Source organism: Embiotoca jacksoni, unplaced genomic scaffold (assembly GCF_022577435.1).
Source record: "Embiotoca jacksoni isolate LCO1_2020_lvr unplaced genomic scaffold, fEmbJac1.0.p SCAF_31, whole genome shotgun sequence".
In the NCBI taxonomy this organism is placed as follows: domain Eukaryota; kingdom Metazoa; phylum Chordata; class Actinopteri; family Embiotocidae; genus Embiotoca; species Embiotoca jacksoni.
The window spans coordinates 4329247-4350300 of record NW_027185383.1 but is presented as its reverse complement, the minus strand read 5'-3'; the positions used below and the strand labels follow the sequence as shown (position 1 = coordinate 4350300).

The 21054-nt window shown below is 39.7% G+C and overlaps 1 protein-coding gene across 2 annotated transcripts in view; it reads left to right on the top strand.

Annotated features, from left to right (window-relative positions):
• The first annotated feature begins 2008 nt into the window (after window positions 1–2008).
• The window catches only part of tnk2b (tyrosine kinase, non-receptor, 2b), a 58457-nt gene continuing 39411 nt past the window's right edge, over window positions 2009–21054 (top strand). For both annotated transcript variants that reach the window (XM_069164579.1, XM_069164573.1), the window contains exons 1-2: window positions 2009–2215; window positions 11476–11695. The gene's annotated coding sequence lies outside the window, so the exon portion shown is untranslated. The remainder of the gene's footprint in view (window positions 2216–11475; window positions 11696–21054) is intronic.

Genomic DNA, 21054 nt, shown 5'->3' with positions numbered 1-21054 from the left:
TCAAATACAAAGCACAAAATATCATGCAGCGGCGTTGAAATGAACTGGGCAAAGCTGAGGAAGACGTTAGTGTTATGTTGAAAAGGTTTCCCAGATAAAGACTCAACTTTGATCTCTACGATATGTTTTGCATGTTTACACCCCTTGAAAAGAGAGAAAATCGGAACAGAGGAAATTTATACTCGGCACCGGTTCGAGTGAAAAAGATTCGCAGACAGGATTAGAATTTTAGAAGCAAAACACCATCCTTCTAAAAATCGATCCTTAAATATCTGAAAAGGGCACCCAGGGACCTTCTGCTTGGCCTTTTCCCCTCTAAGGTTCAGACTACATTACCTGGTCTCCAGGTTGGTGGTGCAGTGAGGACATGGATCCTGATGGTCTGACTGTCTTCACATTGAACACTTTGCGAGCCCAAACCTTTGAAAGGAACTTCCTGCTGGGCTACAGGCAATGAAGTACCTCACCACTGTCCATGTTTTTGTAGTTTGATTAAGTCTTTGCCCTGTGCCAAATACAAAGGCAGTCACATGAAATACATGATGCTATGTTCCTTTAAGAGTGGGTTGACAGCCTGAAAGTGTTTCAGAGATACAATAAAAACACAGAGCTCTCACTTCGCTATTGATTCCTGCTGTAATAAGACATCTTTAACATTATCCAGTGTGGTGATAGAAATGCAAAACATTGTCTTAGACTGGAGGAAATTCGAAGGAGCATAGAACCATTCAAGAACAATAAGACAGGGATAAATGTATGAATGTTAACAGCTCGCTGGTCCAACAATCACCAGCACAAAACATGTACAGCATTATTTTTCTTTAGTGCCTAAACATTATTGCAAAGTGCTGTATGTTATAACACCGTAGCCGCATTAGGTTGATTTAAATGAGTTCTTTTTACTTATACAGTATGTTGATTAATGAATAAATAGGCACACTCTTCTTTTTAAACCAGAAGGACACTCTAGTTCAGTTCAGACCTTTACCGAGGCCAACCGTGCACTGATATGCAGCTGCAACCATTATTACATGTCTAGATATACTCCCAAAACTATTACAATGATGTCAAAATACACTTGAGCCCATTGAAGTCTCACCTACCAGCTGTTGCACCAGTTCTTTCCTCTGAAACCAGTGTCCCCGAGTGCTCCATGACAACTGCTTGCTGTAATAAGTTTGAGAAAGGACATGTGTATCCCAGAGGATTCCTAGTACCGATGAATGTAGATTGTGATATGGAGTCATCACATTTCTAAATTAGCCTATTTCTTTTTTAAAAAAATTTACTGACATCTTTTAGATGTACTGCATTTAGTAGGCCAAATGTCCTCGCAGCAATGACAATGAAAAATAATTTGTGGATTCACTTGGATCTACACCAAAATGTAATGATTTATCACTGGTCCTTGTTACAACCTCTAACTAAGTTTCATAAAAATGGGGCTCGTAGTGTTCCCGTAAACAAACAAATAAATAAACAGAAAAAAAAAAAAAAAATCACACCAATTAGGCTCCATAATCTTTTGGATGGAGATAATAAATTAAACAATTGTACCTTATTTTTTGGTAATACCTTACCATAGTTGGCATGGTTTTAATATAAATTTAGCATTTGATGATTTGATTATTTTCATGCCCCCAACCTCTTACATTATGAAAATGATGTAAGAATGCAAAAAACAACAACAACAACAACCCGATTCCCTCTAAGCCTCTGGAAATGTGACGTTATTCTTGTAATGCTATTGTTGCAACATATCGTATTGTTGTATGAAACGTATTGTGAAAAACAAAGTCAAATATGTTCATTCAAACAAACAAAAACAACAACAACAACAACAACCGAGGAATCAAGCTAACGGGGAAGAGAGCTCAAACAAGAGTCGGTGTGTTTTCCCTCGACGGAGTGATCCATCTTCAGGAACACAGACGATCTTTGCGCTGTGCGCAGACAGTAGAGAAGTGACGGCAGCAGCCCGAGCAGCACTTCAGCCCCGGCCGCGTTACCGGACAGTGTGCAAAGTGAACCGTTCAGCCAGCGCGGAGTGGCGCAAACTCCCCTCACCTTCATTCACGCCGCGGCCGCCGAGGAACTTTAAACCTTTGGAGATACCAATGTTGTCATAGTTTATAGACGGTTTGTTGGAACAAAACAAAACAAACAAACACCGGAACAGAAGGTGACAGCAAGTGACTGGAGCTGAGATTGACAGGTAGGAGCACTAATTGAAAACACAACGAGGACTCCTTTTTTTTTTTTTTTTTCCAGATACAAATGTTAATTCCGCTATTAGAAGGTAATGTTAACTTGTGAGAATGACTTGTGTGAGTCCAAAAGCCGGTTTGCGTGACGGGAAGGAGGCAGCAGGTGAGAGCTGCTGTCACTGTCTCTATTGTGAAACACTGCAGCACCTTGTTGCACAACGGTGGTCACTGATGGAGACAACTTTAACTGCACGAGCTTGAGACGGTCCTGCATGTAGCTGTGAAGTAGTTAAACAGCACAGGTGTCTCAGTGTCAAGTGACAAGGTCAGTAAATATAAAACCAATATAGCAGTAAATATACTCGGTAAATGTAATAAATATTATAGTAAATATACTGTGAATACAGTTGTTATACTCAGTAAATATAGTAAATATACTCAGGAAATATAGTAAATATAGTAGTAAATATACTCAGGAAATATAGTAAATATAGCAGTAAATATAATCGGCAAATATAGTTGTAGTTATACTCAGTAAAAATAGTAAATATAGTAGTAATTCACTTAGTTACTATAATAAGTATAATAGTAAATATACTCAGTAAATATAATGAATATAGCAGTACATATACTCAGGCAATATATCTGCGAATAGACGGGGAACCCCATGCAGCAAAATACTGTCCTTAACCAGTAATGGGAGACATTTTGATGTGTCACATTAAGAAATCTTGAAATAATCAAATAAATGATGTGTAAATTCCTGGTAGCTGCTTTTTCTTCTGAAAGTCAAAATGCGTGCCGATAAAATAATAAGTCAAAGTTTCACTCAGACTACAACACCTGACTGCAGGAGCTCGACCTGTTTCTCCCTCTGCAAGTAAACATGACTATTTTAACTCGCTCACGACGCCTCCACCCAGGCTGCGACTTATTATTTGGGCAAATAAAGCATATACCTGATGAGCGAAGGAATAAAGCAACACTTTCAGCTGGTAAGAAGGCAGAGAGGGAATACATTTGAACTACAGATATACATTTCACAGTTAGTCCATATAATCCTCATCACTTGTGATGGGATGTAACTAAGTGCGTTTACTCAAGTACCGAACCAATACCAATTTGATTTACTTTATTTGTGTTTCCATATGGTGCTATTTTATACTACTAATACTTCTCTACTCTTACTCCGCTACAATTCAGACGGAAATGTTGTACTTTTCACTCCCCTTCATTTGTCTGACAGCTTTCGTCAGTTACTTTCATTTTCTAGTGAAAACCATATATTCTCAAATTTGGTGATTTGAATTTGATATTTGTATGCTAAACTGAAGGATTAAATGTTTCTTTGTGGGTCAAAACAATTCTCCCACTTCTTCAAGCTAAATACTGTGAAAAACAACTTGAAATAGATGGAAAACGTCACAAAGCTTTTTGAGACACCTGGTTCTCACAGGACAGCGACGCTACAAACATCTGGCCTTCTGATCGTCTACATCACTGGAGATCACACCACCCAACAGTATATAAAGTAGTTAAATTAGCATAACCTTAAATACACTTTCATGCAGCAGTAATATGAATCCATAAACATCATAAATAATAATAAAACACAAACAGTGTGTGGTATTCGTACTTTTACTTAAGTAAAGGACCTGAATACTTCTTCCACTCTACTCATCACGAGGAGTCTTTTCGAAATTTCCTTCAGTAAATCCAATTGGTTTAATAAGATCAGCAAACATCATCAGACTCTTGAGTTTGAACTTCATTGTAGTTGTGTGTTTGACTTGTTTACTCTTGCAGTTATGTGTAGTTACTGGATATTAAAGATGTGAATAAAACACCTGCAAGTCAAGAAAATATGTGCTGGACTCCAGCAAGACAAAATATGCAGCTCAGCTTCATAGGGGCTGTTCTTGTTCCCACTTGCTGTGTGTTATCTCCCTCTCTTCCTGTTCTCACACACACACACACACACACACACACACACACACACACACACACACACACACACACACACACACACACACACACACACCTGACAAAACCTGGTGTCAAATGGGAGACCTGAGGGCAGCAGAACAAAACTCTCTACCTCCTGCTTTGTAAGTGCAACTTCAGCTGGCCCAGCCTACCTACATCACATACACACACACACACACACACACACACACACACACACACACACACACACACACACACCCACACCCACACCCACCCACACCCACACACACCCACAGCCAGCTTGCCATAATAGTTGTCCTTATCTATAGATCTGAGTCATGTTTACAGTTTTATTCTTGCCATAATGGATGCTATTTGCTTTTTTAGTGAGACAATTAATTTTAATGCACGCTGGTGTTTGAGAGTAAAATCTGACTGACCCAGTGTCTTCTAACAGGACAAAGTCCAGGTTACTATCGTACAGTAGATAAATCACACAGTCACCACTGAAAGCTGCATGTACCTGTGTGATCGGTTTTCATTTATATTAATGTGTAAAAATCACCTTCTGTCTTCTGAATGCAGCTTGGAATCAACATTTGGTAAACACCTGACTAGAAAAACCCTTCAAGTGTGATGAGTATTAGTGGCCTTCTGTTAAAAATAAAATTTCATGACACTCAAGGTTGAAAAAAAAAATCTGGAACTTAGGTGGAATCTGTGTCAACCTAACTTTCAATTTAATGCAGGAAATATATTACTCTATGCTAATGTCTCTGTATTTGTATTTCCTAATGAAATATTATAGGATAAGTTGATGTGACACCAAGTTAACCAGCTTCAAGATCAACAGCAGGTTTTCAGCTGCTTAATGCATTCATCTTTGTATTAATTAGTTACATGACAGTAGATGATACGAGATGATGTTTGTTCTTCCACCATGTTGAATTGTGATGTGGGTGACTCGTCACTCTTGCGATTTCAGTCAGACAGTTGTTTCCTGATCTGCATGATGGAGATCATTACACAAGCGGAAGTTGTCTCCGCACCAGAGGCTTTACCTCACACCGAAACTCTGTTACTGCGGCGGGCAGATGTGTGATTGGCTTAGATATGAACGGCGAGATGTTTGAGTGAAATGCAACAACTGTTTTGAAGTGTAAAAAATGACAGCAATGGGAGTACTTTGTAAAATATAACGTGATTTATGCGACATGAATTTAACAGTGTGGTGTGCAAATTTCCTACACTAGTGCTGAAAGAATACTTGAGTTTGGGCACAAAATAGACTTTGTGCAATTGATTATGATATATATATTTGATTTGATATTATTTTGGTACATGAGGATTCATCAAATTATCTTTATCGTCTAACAGAGTAGGAAAATGAAAGTGGTGTTCGTCCTTCTGGAGTTTTGGCTCTGAACTAGTCCAGTAGATCCATGGTGTTAAATCTGCGGATCAACCGGGATGACTGGTCTTGGTTTCTAATATTAGGGGTTGCAGGCTGTAGTTTTTTTCATGACAGTAGAATATGATTCCTTGTGTCTCCTGCCCGACCACTCACCCCACAGACTTCCACTTATCACGTGCTCTAACTCGTAAATGTCTCACCAGGATCACACTGTGTTTGAAATGGATACGATCCAGCTCTGAAACTCCGGATTCATACTGAATATTTGACCTGCTTGTTGGTCTGTGTTGATAGTGAGATAAACAACTGTGACAGTGACTGTAGAGAGCTCATGCAGATTCTTCAGAAAAAAAAACAAATCCTGGTTGACAAACTATCTACCACCGTTCTGTGTGTTGAGGTTGTGATCTTGTCTACTGACGAGGACGGCTTTGCTGCTGTATAAAAGTGTCAGATGGCCTCCATCTTGTAGAAAAATATTTGTTTGTATTAAATCTGTCTGTTTGTATTTCTGTACTAAAGTCAAAATCCAGCTCTAATCTCATTACTTGCAGGATGTTCTGTTGAACTAGTGGGATGCGGCTGACAGTCATATGACAGAAATGCAGTTAAACACATTTACTGACACAAAGTCAGTCACGCACTCCTCACTGAGGACTCATTTAGTGAGACAGGAATCGGTTGTATGGCTGCTGCTGATTCTGGAGCTGCGAGGATCAGTCAGTCAGTCAGTCAGTCAGTCAGTCAGTCAGTGAAAAGAAAAATCTTCAGCAACTAATTTAATAATTGATCAGTCTCTTTATTATTCAAATATAAATACAAAACATTTGCTGGTTCCAGCCTCTTAAATGTGACGATTTGGGTCCTTTTGTTTACATATGACACAATGGGGAAATCTTTGAAGTATGTTTGGGTTTAGGACGGTTGGTGTGACTAAAGAAGACATGTACAAATATTCTTGTGCTCTTGGACATTTCATTTTTTGTACTATTTTCAAACCTTTTAGCGACTAAATGATTAGTCAGAAAAAAATGGGAGATTATTTGATCATGAAAAAAACACAGGCTTTCAGGTCTAGTTTCTTCTCTTGCCATTAGTGGTGTCAGGCTTTGCAGATATTTCATGGTACATTTTCAGGTTTTCAGGTTTAGTTTTCTCTCCCACTGCTTTTTACTGAAGAAAAAGAGTTGAGAGTGTGTATATCTACCTTCCCCTTATTTCCAAGCTGACATTCAATTCAGAATAAGCTGCAGTCTATTTAGTTCATATTTAATTGTAGAAATGATGGAGCTGTAACTGATCTCTGCAGCCACATCTCCTATGCTCTTTCTTTAATGTGTGTCCAAGAAATGTCAAATAGCGGCTTCTTAATGACAGTGTGCTGATGACTAAAAGTGTTTTTGAAAATGGAAGAAACAGACTCTTCTTTGTGACATGTTTAAACACAGCATTTGAACTGTTATTGCTGCTCTGACACATTGTGATTGCAGGTGATTCCACATGTAAAGGATGGATTGAGAGGAAACTGTCAATACTGGCTCGATGCCCAGTGAGCAGTTATCAGTCAAGGACTCGTGCCAGGTTTGTTGTGTGCCAACTCTCCAACAGGATGTTGTATAGTCTACGGGTGTGTAGGAACTTCCTGTCCTACATGAGTAAAAAAACAAACAAACTGTGAAAACACTTGATGACTCAGAGCAATTAAAAATGTACTTTACACTGACAGTCAGAGTCGGTAATTAAGAATGACAGTGAGGGAGAAGATGTGCCAGAGCTTTTCTGGAGGGAGGAGTTTCAGATCAGCTTGATTATTCAGCAGGTTCTTTGGCAGATCACGAATGAAGGACTTGAAGCTGGTTGACTCATTTTCTCCACCCCACCACCGTTAACAGTAACTTCTGCGAAAGAAAGCCTGTTGATGTAGAAATGTTTTTCTTGCTTCATAAAAAGTAGAAAAACGACTTGGTGTTTGTCCATAGCCTGTCGTAGTTTAGTGTCAGTTATAATAAAAAGCACATAAAAGCAGCACAAAGTTACACTGAAATATTCCTTGGTCATAATAATCACACAATTTATTTTGTGTCCGTCTCTCATTCACCATCCTGGTGCTGTAAATGCATTATAAGACCAAAGGTGTATGAATCTCCTGCTGAAAATCTTCGCATACAAATGCACTATTTCCTCCTCTTTCAGTTATGTTTGATGGAAATGACCCTACAGGAAAAAAAAACACATGAATTTGACACATGATTGTGCACATGTAAAACATATTTTGCCCAGGGGAAGCATGTGGTTTTGGGACATTTCCACAGTGTAATGTGTGAAGCACATGTAGATTCTGATGTAAAAAAACCTTTTCTCATGTGTGGCAACAATGTGGTAAACGTGTCATTCATGTGTCCCATGTGGAAAACATGGGAAACTTGTTACCTTTTTTTTACAATTACAAAATACATTTATGACACATTTACAAAATAGGACGTCTGTTAATCAAGCCTGAAGTTTGTAATGTGCTGCTTTTCTAAAAGCAGCATTATGACATGTAGCTACACATACCATGTGTGATTGTCATGCCAACACGGCAGGTGATGACGGAATTCAGCTTATTTCTGATTTGTTCTCTATTTATGTTCTAAACTCCTACTAAAGGTGCGTGTATGTGTGTGGCATAGCAATAGAAAGTACTGGATTTCCTGTACTGTCTCCTCTAGCAAACAGAGGATAGTATTTCACTCCTCCTAACTCTTCATAGTATCTCCTCTTTCTCACTGCCTGGCAGAGAAAGTGTAGATCTCCCATGTTGTATCATATGACCCCCCCCCCCCCCATCTCTCTCTCTCTGCAGCTTTGTTTTGTCCACTGTAGAGCTTATAGTTGGCCTGTCCTCTTTCCACTCATCTCTTATTACCATAGTAGCCCGAATGGTGGAGTATTATCATCAGACAAGTTCTGTTAATATTGATTGATGTTAATTTACATTCATGTTAAACTTGTGTCATGAGTACGTTATACAGTTGTTCTTCTGTATGTTATCACATGAGTCAAACAGTAGTTTTAGACAAAGGCCATTGTCTGTGTTTGAGAGGTCCTGGAAAGATGATGCAATTGAAAACAGTTTTTTTTGGTGAGTGGTGCCATGTTGACATCATCAGTGGGGGGATCCAGCCTGGGAGAGAGGCTTTTCTGTTGACCGTGCAGTGCATGAATCAGCAGTGACTCTGCAATGGAAAAGAGAGGAGAGGCAGCCTTTCTATTCAGCCTGCTTAATAATTAGCTTATTTAAAAAAAGACAAAGAGCTTTGAGACCGGATGAAGAGCTGTCTGCACTAATATCGTTTTAATAATGCTGTAACATTTATGATCTTGTTTGGCCATTTCTGCAGCCACTTTTTTGGGCCTATTTCCACCTGATTTCATATTCCTCTATTTAGTGCTGAATAACTTAGCATGGTTAACAGCTCAAATTGAAGAGAGTAGGAAGCATAAACTATTCAAATTATAATTTATTACCGTGAAAATGTAGGCCATTTAATACCCTTTTAATGCTTATTGTTTTTTACTTAAGTTCTTTGTTTTACAGTGAGCCTAATAATGTATGAGGTTATTTACAAAACTCTTGACACATCAACAGTAACCAAGTTATCTCCTTTTGTCCATATGTGTGTAGCGGCGGCTGAGCTCCGCCCTTTGTGAAACACACAGAGAGCAGAGGACATAAACCAACGGGGACATAGTGAAAACCTGACTCCACCACAGGCCTGTCAATCAAATAGACACGCCTACAAACATAATTCTTTTTGATGTCTAATATCGAACTAGTGACAGAATTATTTTCAAATAGACCTCCAGAAAACGAATAAGAAGGAGTGACTTTAGCTAACAACGCCAAAATGAGAAGAGGAAAATATTTATCCACATTGTATTTCATGAGCAAAGTTGAATGGGACTCTATGGAGCTGGAGGCTTTTTGGAGCCAACCTCTAGTGGCCATCAGTGGTATTGCAGCTTAAGGCACTTCCTCTTTGACCTCATTGACCTAATTTTTCAGACACGAAAGCTATGTCCATTTTTATATAAAGTCTAAGATTTCACATAAAACCATAAATGTGAACCTTGTGGTGGAGCAAGAGGAAGTTGTGATGTTGCAGTACAGTAAATCATTGTTGGGATAAATCTAAAGATACCAATCTCATTCACCATTTGAATACCCACAAATGTTTCCGTTTTGTGCTTAAAATCAGATGAAATTGTCTGTCTGCAGTAAATAGTAGTAAACATACTGGCAGTAGTTGATCCTCTCACCTCAGTTAAGCCGGAGCTGCTGCGCCTGTACATTTTAAGTGTTTTAAGTGGCCTATGTGCCACATTTATGTGTGGTTTACTTTTGGCCTTTCTCACACTCTCTAGGGACTGGGTGGTGTTTGTGTGTCTTTATGTGCCAGGGTTGGGGCTGCAGCCATAAACCACCTTCTCCCGGTTACGTAACAAAAATGTAAAATCCGCTGGGATCGTGTGATGCCGCCCCTCTGGCATGTTACAGATTTTTGCCAATAAAAAAATAGACTTACTGTGTCAGCATCCGCCACTAATGCGTGAATCGTGCATGTCGATAAATAATTGACATCACAGTGGCTATTTGTCACTTAAAAGCTGACCGGGCTGATGAGTGCTTGTGTATTTGTTTACAATTCACGCCTATGAATGTGATGAGTGTGTGTTGCTGTCCTGTTGCAGTGCTCACAGTGAGACGGACAAAGGAGTCCTTCTGTCCAGCGTGTGCAGGGAAAAAGAATAGCTTGGTGTGTCTCCTTGTTGTGGGCTTCTCCTGTGACACTGTGGGCTCCAGTCAGCTACTTTACAAGGTGGTGGGTGGACTGTGTCCTCGTGTGTCCGTGTGAATCGCATTTTATTCATTCATACTGCCCCTCTCCTGCAAAGGGCCCCTCAGGCATTCCTACCCCAGCCCCCAGACCTGGCTCGGAATAATGTCACGCCAATTCACATCCAGCGCTGGAAGTTGCTTCCGGTTGTGGCCCACTGTAGGTTATTGATTCGGCAGGGCAGAGTGTTATATGCTTTTAAATTGTGTTTTTGTATTAAATCCTCTGTGTTCGATTTGGAATTGTGCTCCTAAGTGATTTTATTGTAGATTCAATAAAAAAAAAAAAATCAAACTTATTCAACTGCAATGTTTTCAGGTATTATGACGTGAGTTACTCATCTCTGTGGTTAAGTGGCTTCAGGTGTTTCCAGCACTCTGTTGGGTCATGTGTGAGTGGGTGGATAGTTGTTTCTAAGCGCTCAGCCTCGGCTTCACCTCAAAAGATGTAAAGTTTCATTTGTCTTGAAATAGACTCGTGAACTTTAAGCCAAACTGTTTGATTTGCATGAAAATAGTTAGATAATGTACTGTATATATGCAGTATGTATCAGGTACGTCTTCAATTTATCTCGATTGTTTGGCCTACCATTTCTTAAACAATGAATGGACACACTTTCAATTTTAAAAGAAGTTGTTTCTTGTCGCATACAGAGACATTTTTCCAGGCAATTTTCAAGAATGGTTGTTTTTGATCGATTTTCCGTAATCTTTTTTCTTCAGTGGTAGGAAGTGTTGTGCTTGCTATCATGCTCTGTGAGTGTGTGTCTGCAGGGGGCCCTCCGGGGCAGTGAAGGTCTTCTCTGTTGCAACCCTGTAAGCCCCTCCAAGGTCCTGGCTCGGTTAATTCTTTCATCACTGAGGGTGCAGAAAGATCCACGGTGCTGCCTCTCTCAGGGCGTTGAGACGGCAATGAGGAAAGCTCATAACAGTCAGACTTGTTTTCCTGACTCTACATAATGCTTCATGAGAAGAAACAGAACTTAAACGGGATCATTTTTTCCTTCATGTTTTTGTTGGTTTTTCAGCTAGCTCCAGCTACAAACTCCTGGGTTCGTGTTCATCAATGGATGGAGATGAAATCATGTGAGCGTCCGTCCACCTTGCAGTGCCGTGGACTCGTAGCTCGGCGAATTCTCACCTCGATGGACTGGGGCCCTCGTCTGTGTGAGGTTGACCTTCTGTCATCAACCTGAGAGGAGAAGACGTTGGACAGAGAAGCAGCTTTCTGTGGTGTGAATAAGACAGGTAAGAAGTTTAGTTGTTAGTGTACATATGTAGGACTGTATGAATGTCTTTTCTGGGTGTGACTGTGGGCTGTGTAAAATGTCATCATAGTGTACACTGCTTAAACACACGCAAGTTTGAGTTGTGTATTTGAATGTCTATCTGCCACACTTTCTGTTTGCTGTTCTGCCTGTGTGTGTGTGTGTGTGTGTGTGTGTGTGTGTGTGTGTGTGTGTGTGTGTGTGTGTGTGTGTGTGCCGGCTATACAGACATGAGATCATGCCAAACAGTAACTGTGCTTTGGTCCACAGACCGACTCAGTGTAGGCCTGAAAGAGAACTATTCACCTTTTGAATTGCGGAGGATCAAACTCCGGGGATGATGTCATCTGCGGACACACTGTTGGTTTTTCTTGTGTATGTGTGCAGAAATTATGGCAGAAAGAAAACAGGATTTTTGTATTTTTTTGAAAACCCTGTGTGTGTGTTTTTTTCCTTACAAAAGCAAAAGATGGATGTGGTTGACCGTTTCCTGTTCTGGGCTCATGTTTGTGTTTCTAAACATTCTCTACTTTTGGGCCACAGTCACTGAATAACAATTCTTTGCAGATGAGGTAGAGCAGGAGGAAGTGAGAGTCACACTGGCGGCTTTAATAGAAACCTCTCTGTTCATCAGGCACAAACAGACCCACACACAGGATGCCGGCCAGCCAGACACTCCCAAACAGGTGTCTGAAGAGAGAAATGATAATGGAGTGTGCGTTGGACGGCTGATGTGTGGTGGAGGGAAAGTGAGAGGAGATGTGTTCAGTATTTGTTGCCTGTGACTTTAGGAATGGTGCCAACATGCCTTTGTGTGAGTGGGCGCACTCGCAGACGCTTTACATCTTCTTTTGTTTCGTGAATACCACACAAATGAGCGAATGTTGCTATCAGGCTGCTTGTTTACATATCAGAGGCAGATCATCAGTGTTTAGGTCTGTGAATGACTCTGTAATTGGAGCAGTGTTGAGCTGCAGCCTTGATAAAGATGCTTATCTCACAGAACTGTTAAAATCAGGCCTCCTCCAAGAAAAACTTTACTTTACATACAGCAGTAAATAAAATAGGCTCCCTCTGTCTGGCTACAACATCAAAACCAAATGCAGTAATGCAATATATCAGTATGTGCTGCCTAATGAGCACTTTTACTTTTGTTACGCTCATTGGGGATTGATGCCAACATACATTTGCTTAAAGGAGCAGTGTGTAGGATTTAGTGGCATCTGGTGATGAGGTTGCAGATTTCATCCAACTGAACACCACCTACCTCTCTTCTTCAAGCGTGTAGCTGAATCTACAGGGGCTAAGAAACTTGTCAAAACGCAAAAGTCTCTCTGTGGGCTACCGTAGAAACATGGCGGTGCAACATGGCATACTCTGTGGAGGAGGTCCTGCTCCCTATGTAGATATGAAGGGCTGATTCTAAGAGAATTAAAACAATGAATCTCAGTTTCAGGTGATTATAATGAAAACACAATTATGAATGTTATATTCCATTTCTGCCACTACATCCCCCTGACTCCTACACACTGAACCTTTAATATTAAATAACTAGAACAGATGATAAGAGACAACCTGGTATTCTTTCTTAACATCTAAGTCTTGAATATTTGGACAGTTTGGATACATTTTTTCCCCCTCTGTGCTTCAGCATATTCAGTTGGAAATAAAATAATGCACACAATCTTGGTCTGCATCAGAGATACAGGACAGCCATTTGAACACACTTTTAGATCTAAATTGTGGTGGGTGCCCTATTAACACAATTAGCCACAAATCACAGCAGACCAGTTCCTGTATCTACTTGGAACCAAAGTACTGTTCTCATGACATCCCTACAGAAAAGCACTGGTCCAAGAATGACCCCATGTTTCCTAGAAAGGTAGTGATTGAGTTACTAAAACGCAGGATTTGACAGATCCTGACAGACAGAAAAAAGGATGGACATAGTGTGTGTGGCTAGACAGAACGGGCCAAAACTGGAGTTGGAAAGCAAAGAGGAAGCTCCCAGAATAGCAGCAGCGATCAGCAGCGTGCTTTTTGTGGACGGTGTCTCTGAATGCTTGGGGGGCTTTGGGGGCCCAAACTGACAGAGGAGAACTTGGAGGAGTCGGAGTGTATGTGTGTGGGTGTGAGAGAGCGCATAGTGTTATTTTAACCATGAACCTGCATCCGGCTGTCACACCATACCCCTCCCCTCCCCTCCCCTCCCCTCCCCTCCCCTCCCCTCCCCTCCTCTCCTCCCCCTCCCCCCTCTGTCTCAGTTAATCTACCTGCGGACCAGTTGTCACACGCCTCGCTGTCTTCTCCAGTTTTCCTGTACTTTCACCGTTGGCTGTTTGCATCAGGTTTTCTGATGAAGTGACCCTGCAATAAATCACCTTGTGAGACTGTTGACTCAGCCACAGAAGACTGCAGCTTCTCTTAGCTTTAAATTCAAGCTCTGCTTTCACACCTGGAGGATAAACCTCAGAGTACTGACTAGTATCTGCTAGTAAGTAGTTTTATAAGAACAGTCTGACATGCAGGATGTCCACACATTGTCTCTACTAGTGCTATGGACAATATCATGATATCTTTCACGAAACACCGCCATATCAATATTGTGATAATATTGTAGGGACAACTACAACTATTTGTGCTTTATCAAATATGAATCAATAAATATTCATGAAGAAGAGCAGTCTGGTAAGTTCATAAGATTACATCCTTTCCTGTAAGGCAGCCTTTAAAACCAGGAAAAAAGCACACTAAGGCCATATTACGATATCAAGTCTCATATTGTAATATCGATGTAATATTATTATATTTCCCAGCTTTCGTCTCTCCACCTCTGACATGATTAATTACTGCTTTTAGATAAGTTGTCTCTTTAAAGGGAAATTTCAGGGCATCCTGTGGCCTTGTAGAAGAGTGCTATAGAGCCACAGGAGAGAAATATACAATATACTGTAACTGTAAAGACTAGTGGGGACTATTGTTGCATGTCATATCCCCATTCACTCCTTGTGCATTTATTGTGTGCGTATCTGTCTCTACCAGTTTCAGACTAGAATTACTATGCCGCGGTTGTATCTCCTCGCCAACCAGTCAAGTTGTAGTTTACACCCACGTCCGTCCAGACTCATATCATACATATAGTGGAGTATGGGGGTGTGTGACTGCCACAAATCAAGAGCATGCTCTTTGAATTTGACAGCGTGATTTATTACAATATTTAACTGTGAAAACAGGAAATCATGCTCTCAAATTGAAAACGCATGCTCTTTGAAGGCATTCGGCCAATAAAGCTAATTCTGAAAGAACACAAAGTTGTAGCCGTGATAGTAGACAATGCTCCAAATATGGATGTCGATGCAGAAAAGCTACACATTTTAAAATGTGGAAACTTCACACATCTTCAACCTGACAGCACAAAAGATCTAAAGAATCAGCGCAGTTTCAAGATGGACTGCCCAGATTATTGTCACCAATTCAGTATCAGACTAAATGTTAAATATGGTCACTGTTTGCCCTTCTGTTCCTGAGTTCTGGTGTTGAATAATGTTCGGAGAAGTGTTTCTGGAGAACATTATAACTTCACTGTGAAGTTGACTTTTGACTTTTTGGATCTTAAATGAATCATTTCCTTTTCTCCTGAAAAAAAACATTTGTTTGAACTTTTGTCATAATTAGTGTGTGAATTCTTGAGTTGGGGCCACAAACATGTTTTGTGAAGTCAGTGAAACTTTGACCTTTGGTCACTAAAAACAAATCAGCTCATCTTTGAGTCCAAGTGGAAATTTTAGCCAGATTTGAAGAAAGTTCCTTAAGGTGTTCCTGAGTTATCGGATGCCTGACAATGGGACGGTCAACCCCAAAGCATAATGTCTCCAGATGTATAAAAAGAAAAGTTCTGTTATTTCTCAGTCGAGGTGCTAGTCTTATATTTGGTCCATTGATCACGATTTTACACACCACCTTTGAAGAGCGTTCCAACAAACCTCAGGGTAACGGAGTTAATCTCGAACATTCATCTTTGATTGTACCCCAAAATAAACAAAGAGTACGGCCCTCAAGAAATCACTGCAATTGTTGTAGCGGACTGCATAGTGGATCCACTTCATGGCAAAATATCAGCCGACTGAAGAATGTATGTCGTCACATACAAACACAGAGTTGAGGCCAGAGGGTACAGTGTATATTGTTGTCTCTTATCTGTTGTTACTCTGCTCAGTTACACACTCCCGAGTGGAGGGGACCGGAAGAGCAGCTTACATATTGACAAGGCGCATGCACGCGCGCACGCGCACACACACACACACACACACACACACACACACACACACACACACACACACACACACACACACAAGCACACATGCAGACGCAGACACAGACACAGTCACACAGTATTGTAGAGAGTGATGATGCAATTCTTCTGGCAAGTCCTTGACAGAGCTCACAGCACCGCCCACACACACTTGCACACCAACATGCACTGTGCCCTGCTTTACACACAAAGAGAAAACTTTTCTCTCGTCCAGGCAGCAGCAGTGAACAGAGAATAAGAAAAAGACCTTCAGCCTCCAAAAAAGTCATCGATAATCCATTTTTAAAGAGTTAAAAGTTTGAAAGTTTACAGGTTTTTCATGAATTTGACGAGTGTATGTTGGCTACTCTACGTGTTATTGTCATGTTGCAGTTGTTGCGGGCTGCGGTGATGGTGTCAGTTTGAAATCATTAAGCTGGCAGTTCACATTTTACCATTGCCAATCTGAAGGATAAGCGTGCCACTATCATCCTGGGGGAGGGGGGGGGGGTTGTGGGCTTTCTCTAAAAATAGAAGAGATTACATCCCTGGAAGCTGCAGACAGACATTACAGAGAATTATTAACATGTAACCTGGCATCAGTTTGTACTGTAGTCGGGAGACTTTCCCACTTGCTGAATCACTTGACTCACGTACTATCTATTGTCCTACCTAGCCTTAAAACACTCTGAAAATGATGAAAATTCCTTTGAATGTCCAACAGGGATTTTAGACACAAAATTTGAACTGAAGCAACATTTCAAATAACTCTGTGTCACCAGACATGAATCAGTACAATCCACAATTTAAGAGGTGTTTTTAAAGTAGCAAATTCCAGGTACACACCAGATTAAAAAAAAGAAATTAAAAAAAAAATCAGGCTTGGGCTTCTTACACCTGCCTGAAACATGAATACAAAATGCTGTAAGTGCTGCTTTTCCTTCTCACGCCCTCAGACTGCCCCCGTGTGGCCAGATGGAGTAATGATAAAACACATCAAAGATTATTCAGATATGTTACAATAGAGTGAATGGAACTGCTTTTCTCCCTGCACCTTAAATTACAAGTGAGAATTAGCACAGAGTCAGTGAGGTGTCTGACAACATGCTGTGCTTAAAAAGATATTATCATTACATTTAGTTCAGAAGAAATTCTATTTTACGAGCTTCAGGTGCTTAATGAAAAGGTTGAAGGGAATTATTTTGAGCAGCAATTAGTTGAATAAACAATTCGTTGATCTGAAAATATATTGATAATTTATCATTTTAATCAGCATTTGCTAGTTTGACCATCTCAAATGTTAAACTTTGTAACTCATACCTCTGGGTTTAGACGGTTGGCCAATAAAATTAGTAATTTGGATACCATGAATTCCTATACGTTTCCAATATGATGGGAAAATCTGAGCATAAATTTATTGCTATTTTTTTTTCATGTTTTAAAGGCAAAGTGGTTATGGAATAATTATTGCTGGCCCTTAACATTTGTCAAAGCATGAAAGTTTTTTTTTGTTCTTAACATCCACCATTCAGCTCTTTGCACATCCAAAATCCACAATATTTTGTACATTTGTACTTGTACTGTTTATTCGACCTGTATATATATATATATATATATATATATATATATATATATATATATATATATACATATATATATACACACTACTATGAATTTTTAACTTTTAATTTTATTGTATTTTTACATTGTATTTTAATGTATCTGGCTCCTATGACACTTTAATTTCCGTCCAGGAATTGATAAAATGTATTAAATCTTTTTTAATACAAATTTAATAAAAAAGATAAATGATAGATATAAGATAATACAATAAACTTGCATTAAACTGTTCAGTGCTATCTGTAATGTTCATTACATCAGACAAAACTTTTCACTTAAGTAAAACTTCAACCAAATTACTTTAAAATTAAAGTAACAAAACAAGATTATGTCAGAACTATCGTGTAAACATTGGTAAATGATAATATTGATTGATATTATATTATTGATCATAGTGCAGTTTAAACCGAGAAGCCACAGTATGTGGGGGATCTGCCTTTATTCCCAGATAGCAGGGTTGGCATGTGAGCTGAGAGTGTGAATGAGTCAGTATGTTTGGTGTCACTTCAATGTCACCACAATGTCACACACACACACACACACACACACACACACACACACACACACACACACACACACACACACACACACACACACACACACACACACACACACACACACAGCCCCTGGCATGATGTATGGGCTGGCATCCAGATGGCAGTGAAACACAGAGAGCTTTAGCTGCTGCTGATTTGCATACCTCATCACCTGTGACCTTGGACCAAACGCACACTAAGTGAGACACCGGGACCCTCGTCCCGCTCTCTTCTCCCCTAATCCAGCCCTCCGCTGCTCTGACCGGCCTGGTGTTGCCCCGCAGGCTTTAGATCACCCTCTTAAATCCCACCTGTTTAGCCAGCAGGAACAGGGGAAAGCCTACACCACGAACACTCACGTGTCCCCTTCAACACTTCCTAGAAAGTCGACATGAGAGCTGAGGGTTATAAAGCGGGGAGGGCTAGCTGTCTCTCAGTCTCTGTCACATTCACACTCACCTATATTCTGTCTTTGTCTCCTCATCTCTGTCAAACACACCTCTGTCCACAGTGGATTTGTAGTGCGTGCCTGTTCCCCTCTGTTTCAACTGAAGTGTAAATCTTTCTACGAAAGGGGTGATGAGAGAGGATTTGTTGGGGATAATATTTCTCCTGACGACTCAGTATGAAATATTGCGAGTGAATGGAGGTCGTTATGAGGTTTGAATCTGTGCTTGAACCTGATTGATTCCAACCGAGCCTGCTGGGTTCAGGCCAGGGGACAGGCCATCTTTCAAGAACACCTTTTTCATTGAGGTTACGGTTTTGGACTGACTGCCTTCAAGCTGCAAAGTTTCTTTGTTTATCTACACATATACAGTCAGTTTGTATTTAAGCTCACTGCCTTGTCAGATTAGTTAGAATCAAATACACTTACTCAGAAATATATAGATACAAAAATAATATAAATAATTAAATCTTCATGTGCCGAGTTGAGATCTATTTCTTCGTTGCCCGAAGGAGGAACAAAATCTGCCATCTCAATCATATAGAAAATATAAAAAAAAAAAAAATGTTGTTTTCTGTTCTCCTACTTACCAGGAACCATGCAATTTTTATTTGTATTCTTTATTGATACTTTTAAACTCGACCTTATTTATGGCTACAATAATGACACTTCTAGTGTCAATTATTTTGGTTTGTCCTTTTTCAATGAATCTAATTCCTGCACGATGAAATTAGAGCCTCATTGATTCTGGTTTTTTTTGGGGCCAGTGACATTAAAAGAAAAAAAAAGACACATGATAAATACAATGAAAAATGCATTGTCTAATTTTACAGAGCCTTTATGACATCTTTGAATTGCATTGTTTTGTCCGACCAACTTTAAAATATTTTTTACGATGAAACAAAAAAAGCAGCAAATTCTCCTATTTGAGATGCCGGACTGTTTTGTGGCAGTTCAGTCTCGATAAAGGATTAATAAAATAATATGATACGACTGACTGGTTGTTCCAATGTTGAAACTAGTTGCAGCTCCAGTTTATATGTTCACCTTAAAGTTTTGGGAGCTCGAAGCATCATAGACATAGAAAAACTCTTTTTGTGTTTAACAGCTGCATGACCTTTTTCTAAAAGACACTGAGAATTTTCTGCTGCTTTTTCCAGAAATGAGGTGGCGGCAACATCACATTTGCACTTGAAAATCGTTCTGAGCTTTCTCAGCTGCTGGGTTGGTGGTGAGGATTTAAGGAGAGGAAAGAGGTTTAGTTTTGACTGATGCACACACATCAGCGGGCAGGTTTTCAGCCCACTGCTGCTCTGTTGATGGTAAAGGTAAAAATATAACTGAACAGAAATGCTGAGGGAGCCGCTGCACCACACCCAGACCACAGCGACCGATGACACTTTTACTGTGTCAGCGTTTTCCCAGGAGCCCTGACCTCAGCACAGCCGCAAAGTCATTGGTCAATCTTAACGTGTTCTTTTGTTTCGCGGAGTCGTGAACCATGTGGTAGTTCTCACTCTGTCGGTTTTCACATACACTAAGTTGAAGTCATCGGCTAAGTCAACAAGATTTGATCTCTGACCACAAGTTGTGGGTGGGTGTTGCTACTATCACCTAGAAGAAGAAATATTTATTTTTACATGTGTGCTTTGTAATATCGGGGGATCAAAGTAGTTGTGCAAAGAATTCATGTGGAGTCTGAGCAGAAACAGGTCTGTAAACGCATCTCAAGTTTAACTATCGCTCAAGAAACCCACTTTTGATGCATAAATTATTGACTGTGAAGCAATGTTAAAGTGTTATTATCAAAATAGCTACTTTTTCTTTACCTGTAAAAACATTATTTGCCAACATTTCCAGGTACAAGTGGAGGGTCTTTGTAGGTCACAAGTTCTCGCAGAGTCGAGAGAAAATCGTTGAAATGCAGGTCAGACTAGCCAGGTTTTTTCTCAGTTAATTAATTAACTGTCAAGCCTATAAATTGTCATAAAAAAGTAAAAAATTCCACCTTAGTTCCCTGAAGTTTAAAGTCTTGTTTTGTCTGACACCAAAACATATTCAGTTAGAAATGATAAGAAAATCCTCATGTTGTAGAGACTGCAACCAGAAAATGTTAAATATAAAAAAATAAAAAATTTGATTGATCAATTATCAAAACAATTGCTAATTAATTACTGTATCAGTCAGTTGGCTAATTGATCAAATGATTCTTGTGAGTTCACCAATTTTATAGAGAAGCAATAATAAATAGTTGTGGATATACAGAAACTACAAATATTGTATTTAAATTAAAATCGTTGCAATTTTACCAAAACATATAATGCATAAAATGAAATAAAAAATAATGGCAACAAGTTTTTTTTGTTTTTGTTTTTGTTTGGTTTGGATACATGGATAAAAAAAAAAATGTTTATGTTATTAATCGTTTTAAAAAAAGAAAAGCT